This window comes from Cavia porcellus, unplaced genomic scaffold (genome assembly GCF_034190915.1).
Source record: "Cavia porcellus strain 051 isolate PalLab524CR breed Dunkin Hartley unplaced genomic scaffold, mCavPor4.1 scaffold_31, whole genome shotgun sequence".
Classification (NCBI taxonomy): Eukaryota; Metazoa; Chordata; class Mammalia; order Rodentia; family Caviidae; genus Cavia; species Cavia porcellus.
This window is the reverse complement of record NW_026947514.1, coordinates 1783138-1796526: the sequence shown is the minus strand read 5'-3', so window position 1 is coordinate 1796526 and position 13389 is coordinate 1783138.

Sequence of the window (13389 nt, the reverse complement as noted above, 5' to 3'; positions counted from 1 at the left end):
AGCAAAAGGCCAAGTGCCTGGGGTACTTTGTCTGCTCTGGTAGCAGGTGTCAGGGCAGTGCCTTCTTGCCAGTGGTTGTGCCAGGGCTGGAGGCCAGGAGCGGGGCAGGGAAATACTCAGCTCCTGCTGGGCAGGGCAGCTGAGGCGGGCAGGAAAGAGGAAGTGGAGAGGCTGGGTAGTTCCAGGCGCCAGGCCTGGCTGGGGGCCAGGTGGGGAGTGTGACTCCTGGCGCTGACAAGCAGTCCTGCGCCCAGAGAGAAACCAAGGTTGCCGCAATGGGTTCCAGGGTGAGAAGGGCACATCTGGCCACAGGGGAGGGATCTGAGGAAGGAGCAGGGGACGCGCTGGCCACTCCCACCCTGGCCAGCCCCACTGCACCCCTGGGAGCCACTGGTGAGGGTAAGGGCAAGCTCACCTGCCAGTCTCAGCCCCCGTCGGTTCTTCTGGGTAGACAAATCCCAGCCCTGCCCCTCCTGATCTCCTGCAGCCTGGCCCTGATCCTGGCTGGCCTAGACCCGCCAAGGTGAGGAAGTTGAAGGTTTTGGGGCAGGAGGGCTGGGTCTTGGTGCTGCCACTTCCCCAGGTGATGCAAAGTTCCCCGGCTTTTCCAGCTGTGAAATGGGTGCTGTCAGCACCTTCCAGGCTGGGGAGGGCAGGCAAGAGCCAGCTGCGCAGCCAGGCCCCTGCCACCCTACCTCCCAGAGTTCTGGGCGTCATCCAACCCCTTGCCTGCAAGGAAGTCGAGAAGGGCCTGGGTGCAGACTCCACTTGTAAGCAAGCAGGGATGGGCCAAGTCACCAGTGGAGTGGCACCCAAAGTAGGGAGACCTGGAGGTCGGGGACCCCCCACACCGAGATGTAGGACTATCTTCCTGAGGGTTTCCAGACCTGGAGACAGGAAGTCGGGTTTCCTGGCAGGAACTGTGTGACACTGGTATGCCTCTGCAGGGAGCATTGGTGTGTGCCCTGGCCTTGCCAAGAGCTGGGCATTGGCTGAGGACCAGCACTGTCTCCCGAGGACCTGAGGAGCAGCAGGAGGTGCCAGTGGCTTCGGAGGATGCAGTGGGAAGGCTGACAGCAGGTGGCTATCACATGTTGGGGCTGCTGGCTGGGTCCCCTGACACCTTGCCGTGGGCCTCGAGGGCCTTCATGGTCATTGGCCAGGCCAAGCAGGGATGTGGGAGGTCAGGCCAGTGTATGAGGTATCCATGGCATTTGCTATTCCAGCATGGAGGGCCTTGCTCAGCCTCCACGGGCCCAGCACAGAGCAGGACAGACCCCAACATCCTCTTGGTCCCTCAAGCTCAGGCCTTGCCAGCTGCTCTGGGTCCCAGCCTTCCCCACCCCCCAGGGACTCTCTGCTCCTCCTCCTTCAAGGCCCAGCCTGTCTGCCCAGCGCGTCTAGTGTCCTGGTCCTTCCTGGACCGGGTCTTGTTTCTGACCCTGTCCTTGTCCTGTCACAGAGCTGAGGCTCCGCTCTGTGAACATGGTGGCCCGGGGGGCACTGGGCGTGCATACGGGGCGCTTGAGTTGCAGGGGACACTCAGTGCATACCTGCCAGCCTGGGACGGGATGGCTGGGGTGGGGGCCGACCACCACCCAGCCTGGGCTCCCAGCCCTCCTGTCCTTGGGCTCGGGCCTGGGCCCTGCTGCTGTATGTGGCACCGCCCTGGGACAGCCTGTGGGAGGCGGAGGCTCCCAGCCCTGCACTTGGTCCCACGCCGCCCTCCTTTAGCTGGTGACCCGGAGCTCTTCCCTGCCTAGGCCCCATCTCTGAGTGTCGCACAGAGAGTGCTCTTTGTGGAGGGTGCTGCACAGAGGTGCTGGCACGAAGCTGTGCTTCAGGTGGCAGCCAGCCTCCCTCTTCCTTCCTGGCCTGGTGACCTCAGCACCTTCCCTTCTGCCGCATCCCCTGCAGGCCCCAGTGATACAGGGGAATGAAACTCCCGACCCACTATGTCTGCGAGTTCATGTTCTCTAAAACCAAAGAATGACTTTTAGGAACAACAGAAGTGAAGAGTAGAATATATTTATTGAGAGAAAGAAAGCTTCTGTCTGAAGAGAGACAGAAAGGGTCCTGAGCAGGTTGCCCAGAACTCTGTGTTTTCCAGGGACTTTTATAGAGTAAAACCATAGTTTCAAGGCAGGGGAGGGGGAAACTGGGAGCTCACAAGGCAGATGGGCATAAGGTGGGACAGAATTATAGTCAGCCAATAAGATTGATAGCCCTTGATTACATTAGGGACAAATGAGAAGGCAAGTGACATAGGAAGCAGGCATTCTTAGAGCTGTGACCTTTCCCCTAGGGGGATGGGATGGTGACTCCAGGGTGATAGGAACTTACTAGAATATTAGTCTTTGGGATGTGGATGCATTTGTTTGATCCTTTGTCTTGAGGCCTGGCCCACAGCAGGAACTGTCTGTCTCCCCCACAGTTGTAAGGTATCTGCACTGGCTACTTTGAGGACCCAGCCCTGTCTCACTGCCTATAATATTTCTAACTAACTTGGCTGCCTGCAATAGTCCCCGCTCTGAAGAAGCAACCCAGACGTGAGGGGTACTGGGTGATGACTGATCAGGCTTTTTCGAGCTGAACAGGACGCCTGGTCGAGTGGCAGTCAGAGGTGCTTCCACAGAGATCCTGTCTAGAGGCCCTCGATAGACACCAGGCATTTCCATCTTGAGTATGCACACAGCTTTAAGTCTGGAACAGACAAAGCCAAGAAACAGTAAGCATGTGTGGGCCAAAGAATAAAATCAACAAGACAATCATGAGTATGGTTAACAAAGATTTCCACCAAGAGGAACTAGAAGTAATTCCTATAAGAATAAAGTCCAGGGAATTTTAGAATCTGACATGTCATTGACTTGTTATCTAACACCTTGAATTACTACTGAGATTAGCAGAAGAATCAGGAATGTATACACACGTTGTTTTTACAATTGCACAAGTGACCTCCTGTGCTGCTGTTAGAACATCTAATGCCATCTGATTTGGAAGAACAGCCTATGATAAAAGATCATCTATCTCCTTATATTTTATAGGAGATCTGTGGGCTGTTAGGTAATTTCTTTCTTCCCAAATGGCTGCATGAGCATGTAACACTAGGAAGCATGCTTCGAATCAGTGTAAATACTGACCTTCTGTCCCTTGCTGAGTTGCAAGGCTCTGGTCAGAGCTGTGAGCTCTCCTAGCTGAGCCCTGGTTCCACGTGTAAGTGAGAGCTTCTAAGACTATGGTGTAAAGTTACCACTGCATCTCCGGTCTTAAGGAGCTGCCATCACAGGAGAGGGTTGAATCTGGGTCAGTAAGCAGGTGTCTAAGAAGCTTTTTTTGGCTGAATATGTATGAAGAACTACCTGTTTACAGTCATGTTTATCAATCTCAGTTTCTTCCTCCTGTTCTTGCAAGAAGGTGGCGGGATTTGAATGTCTATTTGAATGGCTGGTCCTTGAAGTAGAGCCTGGTGCTTAAGCAGTTGGTTATCAGACAGCCATCCGCTCCCTTTGGAAGAAAGGAGCCCTGCCGCATTGTGAGGTGTATCTCTGCCTAAAGTCAGCTTGGTTGCCTCTGGCACTAGGAGAGCCACAGCTCCAAGGCCAGCAGGCCATCCCTTAGTTAGCCATCTAAGTCGTTCAGATACCCTGTGGGTTGCTGAGCAGGTCCTTGATGCTGTGGAAGTCTTCCCAAAAGCTGTGACTCCTCTCCTCTACGTACAAACTGAAATGGTGTCCTGTGGGTAGGCTCAGGGCATTTGGAAGTGTTTGTTTAAGCTTTTAGAATGCTGCTTGGGAATCAGGTTTTCCTCATAAACTATGGGGATATGCCTGTGTGTCTCTTTTATAAGTTGATAGAGGGGTTGTATAATCTCCCCGTATCTAGGTATCCAAAGGTGGCAAAAGCCTGTAACTCCCAGGAATCTCCTTAGCTGTTTTAGAGTTTGGGGCTATGGGAAGGAAAGATTAGGTTTAATTCTCTTTTTTTCCTAGTCTTTGGGCCCCTTTGGATATGAGGCCTAAATATTTTATCTCAAGACAGCAAAGTGCTGCCTTAGATTTAGAGACCTTATAACCTGTGTCTGCTAGAAAATTTAGCAGAGCACAAGTGTCTTGGCTATAGAGCTCTTCCAAGAGAGCACATAACAGTATGTCATCTCCATATTGCGAGATTGTGACCTGGGAAAACTCAAAACATGCCAAGTTGTGGGGAAGCACTTGTCTAAAAAGATGTGGACAATCTTTGAACCCCTGGGGGAGCACAGTCCGTGTCAAGACTTGAGATGCAGGGCTGGAGATTTAGCTCAGCGGCATAAGCGCCTGCCTTGCAAGCAGGCAGTTGTGAGTTCGATCCCCGGTACCGATAAAAAAGGAAAAAGACAAAAAAAAAAAAGACTTGAGATGCTTGGTCCTATGGATTTTCAAAAGCAAAAAGAAACTGAGAATCTGTATGTAAAGGGATACGAAAGAAGACATGCTTTAAATCTAACACTGAGAACCAACTGGGATCTGGGATCTGAGAAAGCAGAGTGTGTGGATTGGGTACCACTGGGTGAATGGGCACTGCTGCCTCATTTATCAGTCTAAGGTCCTGTGCCAGCCTCCATGCCCCACTGGGTTTCTGAATTCCCAAGATTGGAATATTGCACAGACTGTTACAGGGCTCAGGTAAGCCTTGTGCCCTGAGATTATCAATTATAGGTATTACTCCTCTCTTAACTTCCGGTCTTAAAGGATACTGTCTCTGATGAGGACAAATAGAGTCTCTGAGGTGTGTCTGTACCGGGGCAGCTCTTACTGCCCCACCTATTCTACCTTTAGTTGCCGATACTTCAGGGTTTATTTCTGTCTCCGTGAGGGGAAGGCAGCATGCCTGACCTGGGTGCATAGGTATCACAGTATTTAAACATGATAAAATATCCCTTCCTACGAGGGGAACTGGACTTTCAGGCATAATCAAAAATGAATGTGTAGAAATAAAACCACCCCAGTTACAGCCTAAGGGCTGTGAAAAGTAGCGAATTACCTCCTCTCCAGTGGCTCCTTTCACTGAGGTGTGGGGACTAGAAGGAAGGCCAGGATTGGAAAGAAGGAGCCAGAGGCTTGCGCCAGAGTCCAGCAATAGGCTGACTTCTTTTCCTCTATAGTCATGATTACCCGGGCTCCTCTGTGGAGATGACAGTGCAGCCAGAGGGAGAGGGTAGCGAGTGCCCCAGTGCCCCTCAGTCCAGTCCTGCTGGACCAACTGATAGGAGGGTCTGACCCTGGAGGCCTCAGAGGGCAGTCTGACCTCAGTGGGCACCTCTGCAGTCGGAGCATGGCCCTGGGCTCTGAGTGCGGCCCCTCTTAAGGTGCTCTGGCCTGGGGCAGCAATAGCAGGTCTGCATTGTCCTTGAATTCTCCTTGGAACCCCAAGAATCAGACTTAGGGTCTGTTTCTCTCAATGCTGCCACCAAGGCAGCTGCTTGTTCTTGGTCTCTTTGTTTTCTCTCCTTGGCCTCCTCCTCATTATGCTTACAAAATGCTGAGGAGACAACTTTTACTAAAGCATCAAGTGAGCTCTCTGGAGCAACGGCTATCTTTTGTAGCTTCTTTCTAATGTCTGGAGTTGATTGAGTAATAAACATGTCTTTAAGCAAAATCTGTCCCTCTATCAAATTAGGATCTATATATATGTTTTATTGTTGCCTCTGATAAATGATCTAAGAAGTCAGAGGAGTTTTCACCTTTTTCCTGAGAAGTAGCTGACAATTTAAGATAACTAGAAGCTTGGTTTTTGTCCTTCTGAGACCTTCAAGAATACACACTTGAAAATGTCTCCACTTCCAATCTCCTGTATTGTCGGCAGGCCACTTGGGGTGTTGGATAGGAACTACTTGCACCCCAGTGGGAACTGGTGGTCCCCTGTCTGTCTGTCTTCTGGCCTTCTAAATTTAACAATAAGATATTCATCTTTAAAGGCAATAGCAGCTTGCAATGCTGCCTCTCTCTCACTAGAAGTCAATGTTTGATTTAAGAGTAACATTACAATTTCCAGCCTAGCTCGTAGGTCTGAGTAAATCCTCTAGAGACATCAATGTACTTATCAGGGTCATCCGAAAATTTTCCTAGTTCTAGCTTCATTAGTTTTAAGTCGCTGAGAGAAAGAAAGCTATGAATAGGAGTGGTATCATAAGGATCATAATTATATCTGAAGCATAGATAAGAATTATCTCTTAATGCAAAGAAAATTTTAACATACTGTAGTTCTAACCACATTTTCTCTTTCTTACAATATGATTTTAGTTGTGAAAGAGCATCATAATTAATAATTCCCTCTGTATCCACTTTGGCTCTAGGGGGTAGGTAGGCCACGCACCTTTGCAGAGAAATACCAATTGAATCTTTTTTAACACAGAAGGGTCGAACATCTTCCAGTGCTGAAGAATACATTCCGGAGGAGTAAAGGGCTTTGGCATTGAGTTGCCCACGTCTGTAATACAGAAGCAAGGCATAAGTACGAAACCTTTTTGTACCTGAGAATTGAACTCAGGACCTTTCACTAAGCTACAAAAGACATTTGTGAGAAGCCCTGTAATTGGCTGCCACCTTATTCTGCAGGAAGCACTACCTTAACCCCCTCTAGGAGTTAAGTTTGGTAGTTAAGCAGCTCCTTGCCTAGTCTGTTTGGCCCATTCAGGGATTATGTTAATCAGTCCACTTTATGAGCCCGCATGCACGTGCATGGGAAATTTGAATTAACCTATAACCCTCGGTCTTGCCACTGTTGCTAAGTTACCTGCTGAAGTCTCAGAACCCAACTCCCTTCTCCCCCAGTGGATATATTTGTTACTCTTTCCATTCTTTACGTCTCTTGTCCCTTCTCATCCCCTCTCCCCCTCTAGCGTCTATGTTGACTCACCCAAAGGCTGGGACAGACAGTGAGCTATCTAATTATGCAAATAAAGAAGATGAGCAAGTCCCTTTTTATTCCTATTTGCTAAATATCCCTAGGCATCCCTGGGTTGACATTGCCCCAGAGTGGGTGGATGCCACCTGGAGAGCACGGAAGATAGATTCCACCAGCCTCCTTCCCTCAGCCTGATGCGTGATCCTGTCTTCCCAGATAGCTCATGGACTTTGTTTCCATAAGAAATGCTTAAAGAAGGAAGCATAATTTTGTAACAAACTACTTTGCTTACTGGAACAGAGCATAGGTTAACAGGTGAGTTGGAAGTAAGATGCTTTTCTTTTCCTCTAGAGATAGCTAGAACTGGAGGAGGTTACCCCATGCACTGGGCAAAGGGGTCCCCAGGCATTTGTCTCCCACTTAATTATGTAGGTAACCTTTCCTAGTAACAAGGTAAGGTCACACTTCATTTAAATTTCTATATCTTTGGAGCTCACGGGTTAAATGTACAAATTATCATCTAGCAGTCACAGTTTATGTTAGAAAAAGGCACATCAATTTTCTAGGCACGCAGAAAAGAAAAGCCTTTTTACTCTTAATTAACATGTGTAAGCACAAAGGCAAATCCTTTCCTACAGCCTACTGTGAAATATAAACTATGTGAAAGCCACCTCAGTCTTATCTCTGAAGGTAGGGGAAGGTAGCCTAAGTGATATGAAAATCCACTGAAAGTTTAGAAATAAGGATGATAGAAAAGTGGAAATTTCCAGTGGTCATGAGCCAATGTCCACCGAGGAACTTTTGGGTGTCCACCAGAGAGTTGTCCTGGCCACTCAGTTCTCAGTTTCTATTGGCCCAGATAACCAAGATCAGTCTCCAGAAAGGAATCCAGCTGTCTGTCTGGTCAACATTCCATTGACTCCACTGGCCACTGGCTTCAGTGGGGATTCTCCACACAGATGCTGGGGAGCCTGTCCTCCACTTTTGAAGGTGGCAGCTGCTGTAAGAACAATTAATTAGCTGGCAGAGTAACCACTGTGTCAAAATTCTGTAAGGGATAGTTAAAGCAGCAAGATCACTACCTACTGCTCTATGAATTTTTAAGGTTCTAAGGTCCACAGCTTGAGAGATTGGAGAGCCTCCTTATTCAAATGTGTTTAGGTCCCCCATGTGTGCTGCTTCCGGGGTTAGTTCCTCCCACTGTCATAGGAAGCTGGTTCTCCCCACTGTGTCTCAGGTTTAATCTCCAAAGAAGATTTGCCCAGAACACTGAGCCAGGACATGGCTCTTAACGTGTGTTCTCCTGGACAGGCACAATTCCAATCAGTGTCTCACCTGACCCACGGATGGGGTATGTGTGCTTTCTCTAAAATGACCTTCCTGTCTTCGGTGTTAGCAAATGCTCATTTTCTATGGCTTAACTAAGAAGGACAAGGTTGGACTAGTCTAGAGTTCTGTCAGACGTCACATGCCTCTGTAAGGGAAGTGCAAAGTGGGAATGAGTAGAGGTAAAGTCCAAGGCGGGAAACTGAAGCAGAACAGGCCTGGCATTTCCTGTAGAGTACAGAGGGAATCAGAGCCAGTCTGTCTAAGCGAAACTGTCCTCCAAGTCTTAGGGCTCGCCACCACCCTAGTGCTGCTTAAACGGAGGAACGAGTCCTGGTTTTTTTATGTAGGCATGTATATTTTTTGAGCTAGATTTCCATTTAAGAGAACCATTTTACAGAGGTTTACATTAAACCCTGTCAGAGGTGTTCTAATATCTTTTCTAATGCTGTTGTCTAAATACAGTCAGGCAAGGAGTACCAGCGACTTTAGCAACTAATGTTAATTTCACTTGTACAAGAACAAAATAATAATAAGATACCATTAAAGAAATATCATACCATCAAAAAAATAAATAAATAAACAAAAACAAAAAAGAAATTGTTATAACTTGGGCCCCGGTATAAAACCCAAGGAGGCAAGAGACCGAAAATTTAGGTGGCAAAGGCTTTATTTCCAGGCCTGGCGACCAGTCTCCAGGATCCAATTTGGAGACTCTGTCCCAGAGACTGAAGGGAGGACTTTAAAAAGATGCTGGAGGAAAAGGGTGGGGGGAGGAACAAAGAAACCTGCAGAGCCATCAAACTTGTTGACCCGAGTCTGGAAACTGTATTGCTGTCCACTTAGCTCTGACAATCTCGGGAGTTCCTGGTGTTTCTCAAATTACTCCCATCCTACAGACTGACATTATCTCGGAGTGGCACATCTGCAGCAATATTTGGAGAAGAAAGTGGACAGTTAATTATCCCAGGACAGCTCGTTTTCGCTAGTGGGTGCGAAGAGGTCAAGAGTTACAAGAAGCTGAAACTTAAGTTTTACAAAGATCTGATATCTAACACATTTGATGCATACAGAACAAAAGGAAAGCACGGATTGGGGTTTGGGCCATAGTATTTCCCGGTAATTTCTTTGAAGCTAGACAGTTCTTAAAATTTGGGGCAGGCTCATTTTATGACAGATCATCACCGGGTCGGGAAGAAGTCACCAGAAACCCAAATTCTTTATGGCCTAGATAGATAGGTGAGGGGAGAGGGAGGCAATAAGGCGCCATACAGAACAGAAAACGGCGGTTATGTGTCAAGGTCAGGGTAAAGGCTTAAACTCATAAGCAAATCTCTCTGCACACAAGCAGGTTACTTTAAACAAGTGTAAATTAATGGGCTATTCTAGTTTTCTTTAGCTCTTTAGCAGACAATAGAGGTGCCTAACAGTGATTAACAACCCTTGTTAGCTTGTTTTAGCACAACTTCTGTAGTTTGGAGAGGGCAACAATGGTTAACATATCAATTAGGTGAGATTCTTGCAATTCTTTACAGAGGAGAGTATTGCTCAACATATCAATTAGGTCACTTAACATATCAGTTAGGGAAAAAGGATAAAAAAACACATTTAGTAAGCCACTTTACAGGTTTGCTATAATACACATATAACGAAGCTATTTTCTTAGAGTACAACAGAAATATCATAACATTATAAATTTTGCAAGTTTTAACTTAGATTCACATTATTTTAATAAAATTATATGAGACAAAGCAATTAAAAACAATGGGTAAATAGCAAGCAATTATCACAAGTAGTTATAAACAACTGGCAAAGACAAAGCAAAATTTGAAGCATAAAAATTTGTTACCTACACGAGTCCCAGTCCAGAGTCTATGAAGCAAAAGCAAACTCTCACCTCTACCCAGTGATCTCAGTAGGACCTCCAAATGATACAGGGGAATGAAACTCCCAACCTACTATGTTCACGAGTTTGTGTTCTCTAAAACCGAAGAATGAAATTTAGGAACAACAGAGGTGAAGAATATATTTATTGAGAGAACGTTTCTGTCTGAAGAGAGACAGAAGGGGTCCTGAGCAGATTGTAAAGGACTCTGTTTTTTCCAGAGACTTATAGAGTAAAACCATTGGTTCAGGGAGGGGGAAACTGGGAGCTCACAAAGCAGATGGGCATAAGGTGGGACAGAACTATAGTCAGCCAATAAGATTGATAGCCCTTGATTACATTAGGGACAAATGAGAAGGCAAGTCACATAGGAAGCAGGCATCCTTAGAGCTGTGACCTTTCCCCTAGGGGGATGGGATGGTGACTCCAGGGTGATAGGAACTAATTAGAATATCAGTCTTTGGGATGTGGATGCATTTGTTTGATCCTTTGTCTTGAGGCCTGGCCCACAGCAGGAACTGTCTGTCTCCCCCACAGTTGTAAGGTATCTGCACTGGCTCCTTTGAGGATCCAGCCCTTTCTCACAGCCTATAATATTTCTAACTGACTTGGCTGCCTGCAACACCAGTTCATGGGGCCAGGTGGGGACAGGAGGCTGCAGGATCCCCAAAGCTGCTGTCCACCCCCAGTCCACCCACAGAAACCCCTTTGTGGCTGCAGCAGGCCCCTACCCACTGCCATCCACACTCTGTCCAGGGAGGGGCAGGACTGGCTCCCCACGAAGAGTGCCTTCCCGGTGGCCCTGGGGACTGGGCAGGGGTCTGTCTGCTGTGAGCCACTGTAGTGCTGCCTTACAGGTGGCCATGTTGGCGACCAGGCACTGCGGCAGGTGTCCTTGGGTCTCAGCCCAGGCTGTGCCCACCCCATCCCGAAAGTCGGGGGGAACTGAACTTCGAACAAGGCCTGCTTCCCTCAGTGCTCCCTTCTGCTGGGGCCCTGGGGACCTGTCCGTCACTTAGAGGCCCCTTCTCCTTCCCAGGAACCCAGCTCACTGTGAGCAATTTTGGCTTCCCCGTCCCACTGAGTAATAAATACATACAGGTCCAAAGTTTAAAGGCTCTTTAAAGTGAAGTCCCCTTCTGCCCCACAGAAAGTGGTGCTTCCCCAAGCAACTAGTTGGGAAGTCAGATTTCTGATTCTGCTGGGTAGGGGGGATGGGATGAGGCCTGCCAGTTGCTATACAAATAAATCTGTATGAGTTCAAGGCTCCCATCTGCCTTGGTGGAGCCCCCAGACAATGGAAGTGTGGGGTCTTGGAAGGAGGCAGTCCAGACAGCACCCGCTGTTTCTGGGGTTCAGAGTTGCTGTGAAGGATCAGCTTCGGACCTGGAGGCCTGGGTGGGAACCCACTCTGCACCTCACCAGTGCCAGGGGGCAGCCCTGGGGAGGCTCCTCCACCTCTCTGGGCTCTGCCTCCCTGTGCAAAATTGGAGGCAGAACAGAGCAAAGGCCGGGGCCCTGCACACAGCAGCTGTGTCAGCTCTGCCTGAGCCCCGGGACATCCAGAGCTGCACACACATCCACGCAGTTGCCCGCCCCTCCATGTCCCCAGAGGTCAGGGGCTCCCATCCACTGCAGGGAGGCCCAGCAGAGTCTGGGCAGCTCCCTCCCTTCCGCCCTCTTCCAGCCTCTGGAAGTTCCTGGGACCAGCTGTCATTGGAGGGACCTGAGTGGGCCAGACTGCAGCCGCTTCCTGGAAATCACACCAGTTAGGAGAACAGCCTGTGTACAGCTGGTGCTGCCTGTCTCCAGCAATGGGAGGTCTGCTTGACATCACTGCTCACTGCCCAGAGCGCCTGAGTCACCCTGCATGAAGCCCCAGGGCCAGGGCTGCCACCTCCATGCAACACTCTTGCCCTGTGCTCCCCACAAAGGCGGCCAGGGTTGGATCCTCCTGCCCAGGGCCCTGCTTCCTCCCACATGGCCAGCTCCAGTGAGGGAAAGGACCCAGGCTCAGGGACCCCTAGAACCAGGCCTCCCCAGGCCTCAGTTTCCTCATCTGCCAAATATGTGAGGAGCCCTGTCCCCAGCTGTCAAGCTTCCTGTGGGAGGATGGGGAAGGACTGTGACAGCCAGGGGCATTGCCTGTCATGCGTCCCCTCTGGCAGTGTATCCCAAGGGAGTGCTGGTCAGCTGTCCTGGCCATCCTGTGATCACAGGGAGGTCAGCATACGCCAGCCAAAGCCTCAAGCTGCTGTGAGTGACCCTGGCCCATTGCTTCCTCTCTTGGGAACCTCTCTTGGGGACCTCGGCCTCAAAGCCTCAATCTTTTGCATCTGTTTTGCTTCTGAGACTCAGTGTCCTTGTTGTCCATGGAGGCTCTGTGGCTCTGCCCTGGGCAGTCAGTGTCAGTGAGGGAAGCCCGGAAGTTCCCAGGTCTGGAGGACACAGAAGGAAGAGGGAGGCCTGACCGGGTCCAGAGAAGGAGGCTGGGCAGTGGGAAGTGCAAGTCATCGCGCAGAGGGAAGTGGGTTCGCCCTGGGGGCCGTGGGACATCCTGGCATGTCCCCGCCTTTCCCACAGGAGCCCACGGAGCCAGCAGCTAGCACCTCTGTGCCAAGGGCCACTGCCAAGCTTGTGGCAGCCTCCTGCTGTGGCCAGACTGCGACTCAGGCTCTTGGCACCTGGCCTCTGCACCTCTCGGCCCCCAGGACACAGACCCTTCTGCCTCAACTTCCCCTGGTCCTCAGAGAACTTCCCTTCTGCTGTCTCCTCCGATAGCTGAGCCATGTGTGTGGGAGGGCCAGTAATACAGTCCTGTGTTAGCTCTGGCCAGGCAGGCTGCTGAGGCTGGGCCCCTCCTGCCCTGCCCTGTTAATTGGCTGAACAAAACAATGAAAAAGTGGGGAATTAGGAGTTGGGTGTGGCAGTACATGCCTGTAATCCCCGCACTCCAGGAGGCAGAGGCAGGAGGACTGCAAATTTGAGTACAGCCTGGGTAATTTAGCAAGACCCAGTTTCAAAATTAAAAAAAAGGTTGGGTGTGTACATAGCTCAGCACAAAGGCCTAACCATCTAATACCATTTTTTAAAGAAAGGAAAAAGAGGACCATTCTTCTTTCCACATCTAAATTCTAGGGCCAAGTTGTTCCTTGCTCCTGATTTAAGTGTGTATCTGGCTACACTGCAGGTTCCAAGCAACGCCGGAGGAGAAGCAAGGTGGCACAGTGCAGCGCCGTCTCTGGCAGGTACTTGATCAGACCTACGCGTGCCTCAGTTTCCTCATCTGTGAG